The sequence below is a fragment of the Apteryx mantelli genome, chromosome 4, assembly GCF_036417845.1.
Source record: "Apteryx mantelli isolate bAptMan1 chromosome 4, bAptMan1.hap1, whole genome shotgun sequence".
Classification (NCBI taxonomy): Eukaryota; Metazoa; Chordata; class Aves; order Apterygiformes; family Apterygidae; genus Apteryx; species Apteryx mantelli.
Window position 1 is genome coordinate 73,368,977 of NC_089981.1, and position 5,300 is coordinate 73,374,276.

Below are 5,300 nucleotides of genomic sequence, written 5' to 3' on the forward strand. Positions count from 1 at the left end.
GTAGGAAAAATAACAAATGACAGTGTCAAGATATCTATAAAAGGAAGGTGGTACTATCGCATGGACTGCTTCACCATACTTTTATCTCAGTGAAATGTCCTGGCACTGACACAGCTATATTAGCAAAATAAAGCAAAAAGAAACAAAAGTCTTTTTGCTGGTATTGCTTCCTTTGTTTTTAGAACAAACATCATTTGTAAGGCAAAACAACCTTCTTGTCTGCATGAGGAGGGTTTCATACAGGAGGAGACAGAGGGAGGCAGGCTAGAAGAGCTGTACTGATAAACACTTCTTGGGGTGCCCTACAATGTTCCAGGCAGCGGAGCTTCACGCCATACTTGGCAAAAAACAAAGAAAGGAGTGGGAATTCACTCCAATATTAAGGGAATTTGCATTTGAGATGAGTTGCCAAAAGTCAGCAGATTAAACAGACAGGATTTACAGCCTCCCACTTCCTTTTTCCTAATTCCCTTTCCCTGCCCTTCCCTGCTGCACACTGAGTGCACAGTGTAAGGCAGATTATCCAAGAGCCTTCAATCATCTTGAATATCCCACCGGAGCATGACAGAAAGGGCTTCTTACAAAACAGGAAAAGTGACTTATGTTTTTTAACACTACAAGCTATACATAGCTGTAGACAGGAAGGAAATACCAGTAACTTTGGGGCAAGGAAAAACAGTGTTTGTGTTTTAAGGGATTATAAACATATATAATGATAATGGTTGAAAGAAATGCACTAGTGGTGTGTATGTGCAAATGTTTTGCTGGATCACAGGAATTGAGCCAGCACTGTATGTATGCGCTACAGCATGTCTTCTGGCCAATCAGTTCAGAGGGTTTACGATTTTCCCTATGAAGAGGATGGTGCGGGTGAATTTATCCAGAATCATCAAGAGAAAGGGCCTGTTGAATTTGACTCGACGTGGAGCAGGAAATTCACCAGATCTCCATATAATTTCCTTCACCGTGACTCCTGCTGCTTCGGTGCCATTCTCATGAACATTTAGCATGGCTTTATGGATCACCTGCAAAGAGACAAAGTGAAACAGCCTCCACATAACATCCTGGCAAGAAACAAGCAGCTACTTCTACTTCAGCATGAATCCAGTGGCTGCCAGATCAGGATCTGCATGCACTCTCCTGGGGGGCTGCAGCGGGAGGGGAGCAAGCTGGCCCCCTCTTAGCTCCTGTCTAGCCAGCCTGCCTGATGCGAGACGCGGCAGTGTGAGCCTCAGGAAGGCCATCGCCTACTGCTCTTCTTCACTCCACAGCACAACCACGTTGTGGCATCACCTCTGCCAACCAGTATTAACGTTACACAGAGAACAACCCTCTAACAGCAGGCAACCAAGGAGCATTCAGGATGACTGATGGAAAGAAACTCTGGAAGTAAACAAACCTAGTAATTTAGTCCAGACTTAGTTTTGCCTTTGGCAGCTTTGTGTATTATCATGAATCAACCCTATCATCTAAGTGAAAAAAAAAAAACTTTTTGAGGGCACTAGAAGGGCAGGAATAACAGCCTTTTACCCTCTGTAGGGTGAATTAGAGGATATTTTACCAAAGGTAATGTGCTACCTTTAGATAATTTTGTTTAGTAGCCAAAAGAACATTTAATTACATGTTTGCCTTCTTACTTGTCCTCAAACTGTGTGTGTGTATGTGTGTGTAACCCCTTGTGGGGAGGGGGGTAAGTATGCTTGGCTTCAGCTTTAGGAAAGATAGGGCTTGTTTTGCCTTCAGACTGGCAGCTGTTGATGTTTGAGTATTGCTTCAGAGAGACTGGGACAAACTTTTTACATGGTATCAGTGACAAATTCCCAGGAACCGACAAATTCTGTGAACACGGCATTGCATGTGCTGACTTACTTTTGAAACCATCAGTCCAGGCTCCTCAGTAATTCCTGACAGATCAGCTTTTTCAGTGAATAGATCAATCATACCCACTTGTTTGACTATCTTTTTCACATCATAGGTACCAGAAATAGAAAATCTAGGAATGTGCAGATGTATTTTTCTGTAACAAAGAAACAGGAAAAATACAGAGAAATTGTCATCCAGGTAATGCTCCTGAGTGGCTTCAGTCTAGTGACACTTCCCATTTATTTTCCTAACTGTTTAAAGTCTGCTTTCGGGGTTTGAATAGCATGTCTGACCAGTACAGCTACCTACAGTAGAGGGTTGGAGCAGTATCAGCCCATGTTTGCCCCTGTCTCCACAAATCCACTGTGCTGGTGGAAGGGGTGTTCAGGATTGCGGGGAAAAACAGGAAGACACAGTTAAACCGATGCTAGGACAAACAGAGACTGACTACTGCCAGGCAGAAGGTGTTCTTGAAAAGAACATATCCAGCAGTCCTAAGGCTGTTCTTATATAAAACATGGCGTGGGCCACCATGGAAGTCATCCCTGCATTGGCAAATAAGTAAAATTTCCTCTTTTGCATACAATGTGGCAAATCCCACCTGGCTTTTAACACCCTCATACCCAATGCTTCAAAAATAGCTACTCCATTCTAGTCTCACAATGCCCATATAAGACAAGGGTGTGCTAACTTCACCTTGGTGCTAAGAAACTTGTGGTTGAGCCAGGGACTTAATTCAAGATGGATCCCATGTTCAATGCCCTATTTATTCACTACCCACTGCTCTTTTTAATTTTCCAACTAAGAAAAAGGAAGGCATGGTCAGAGAGGGACCAGTAAATGAATAGGCTTCTGTACAGTAAGTAGACCTTTAATGTTTTGCCTCAGTGAGATACATGCTCCTAACACAGCCTTTTCTCACCTCAGCAAAACCTCTTACCTGTCTCGAAGGAACTTTTCCCATCGAGACACAGTTCTTTTCAAGAGAGCCTCTTCCACCTCCTTCATTTTCCCTTCATCAGGCAAAACAAATAATGCTGCAGCATTTCCATTGTAAGGTATCTGTACCAGCCAACAGGACAGCTCTTCATCATAGTGATTTCTGTAGTAACCCTTCCGATACATCATGTCAACTTTTACAGATATATTCTTATCCACAAAAAAATCCTCCTGTTTTGTATGTAAAGTATTGAAGGGTTTTTCCCAATGGGCTGATGACAAAAAGAAATACAATTCAGTGAAATACAAACAGTAATTGTCATTGTGAATAAGACAGGTCTAGTCCCCCAACCTTACTTTTGCTAGAGCAAATATTTTTTTTCAAGTTACCACACCCTCAGGTGTTACAGCATTGCAGCTCTTTTTTTCAGGTGCTTAAAGACCTCCACAAAGAGATAAAACCAAAAATACCATCTTTAACTTGAGCATGAGCCTATCATCATGTTAAAGAATTTATTCAGGAACAAAGATATTTGCTAAAAAAACAGTCTTTTCTCAGCCAGGGGAGTATAGAGACATTGATGCTGACAACACATAGAGATGGGAATCTTCTACAGGAATATTTTGCAAATACTGAACATGGGTTTCTCTATTTAAAATATTTAAACTGCAGTTTCTTTCCCTTAGGTTTTCACTCCCTGTAACAAGCAGTAAGCATCTAAGTCATAATCTTTGCACTCTACAACATTTCTTACCTTTGAAGAAGACATAGTTAACAAGAACCATCGCAGTGAGAGGATCAAGATCTTCCACTAACTTAACAATTTTCCCATTTGTTTTTTCCTCGATATAACTGTTGATCTGATTCGCAGCGCCAGAAGAGTTGTTAAAGTCAATAGAAAAGACTTCAGACTCATAAAAGCGTTTGACATCATCCAAGAACTTCTGTAGTGGTTTTAGTGTCTCTTCTATAAAAAGGGCACTGCCCAGGCTCAGCTGGAGCTCACTCTCTGGACGGTTCAGCATGTGGAGGAGCTGGAAAAAACCTTCATGTATTTCCTGCTCTTGAGTCTTTTTCAGGTTAAAGGCAAGTCCTTCCAGAACCTGCATCAGCGTTGCTGCTTTGGCACCAAGCGCCAGCATTGCAAATGAAGTAGAGATGCTTATGGGTGAAAAAAAAATGTTTTGATCGGTTGCCTCAGATGTGACCAGCTTGTAAAACGCAAATGCAAAATCAGCATTGCTGGGAGCTAGTTTAATAAAGGTTTTATTTTTATCTGGATAAACTCCTTCACTATGAGAACTATGTCCTGGGTAATATCTCCCTTTAGGATCATCCTGCTTGTTGTGGTGATAAGGGTGCTGATGACAATGGGCAACAATATACAGTCCAGCCAGCAAAAAACACAAAGTGGGCTTCATTTTCCGTTAAACCCTTTCTGGAAGACATACAGAACGTAACATGGAAATTAATTTCTTCATCTGTGTGTATTCCAGCCAAGTAAAATGACACTCACAGAACACACACTGTTCTCAAAAAACACCTCACTTTTATATTTCATGTTCCTGATGCCAGTGATTCCCAGAAACTGTCTCATGATAAATTATTTGTATAATAAGTGCTCTCTCAAAAGAAGTCATTTTGATCATATTAACATGTAAAAATAGCATAGGACTGATTTTTTTTTTAAGTTTTCAAATAACTGGAAGCTTATGACCTTTTCCCCAGTAACAGTTGGGAAACTGGTGGATGTCGTTTTTGTACTTGGCACTGTACGATAGCTACTGCAGCCTTATAAGTCTTCATCACTTGATTAAATGACTAGAGAGTTAAATCTGTTAAACAAAAATGTGATATAAACACAGATCATATTGTCTAGGACCAAAATTACAAAATACTTGTACAATTTCCTCAAAGATGTAATATTTGGCCACTGTGGCAGCAAACTCTCTGTAGGGATCTGTATTGTTTCCAGAATAATTTTTATTTAGCTATGTAAATTATCTTCTTTACTAGCAGCCAGTTTTTGCTGGTTCCTGGCATGTCCTGATTTTTTGCATAATAGATATATCACTTTGTTTACATGTTGAAAGGCACTCTTCCCAGACAACAGCATAATCCCCCAAAAAGAAATGCACAAATGATCCAAGAGAAAACTAAAAGGGTACTCACAGTGCAACAAAAAGGAGCCTATAATGTCCATCCGATCTTGACTGCTCCTTGTTCTACTCAGGACCACTAAACAGGATTAAGCAGCATGCGCCCATTAATCATTAATGAGTTCAGATAGAAACTACTGGTGAGGATGAACAGCAAACAGTAATGACACTGTATTTTCTGGACAGTTGTCCAACCCAAGCAAGCTAACACTGCTGGATGGTGGGGAAGAACTGAGACTGTATTTTTTGCAGTTTCCATGTTTGCAGACACTTCCTTACTTGCTGCAGCATGTGACTGGGGCTCAGGTGGAGCTAGAGGATTTGTATCTTGAAGCAGC

The 5,300-nt window shown here is 40.9% G+C and overlaps 1 pseudogene; it reads right to left on the reverse strand.

Annotated features, from left to right (window-relative positions):
- Positions 1-824: 824 nt before the first annotated feature.
- On the reverse strand, positions 825-4,284 carry LOC106483127 (alpha-1-antitrypsin-like; annotated as a pseudogene).
- Between the last annotated feature and the right edge of the window lie 1,016 nt (positions 4,285-5,300).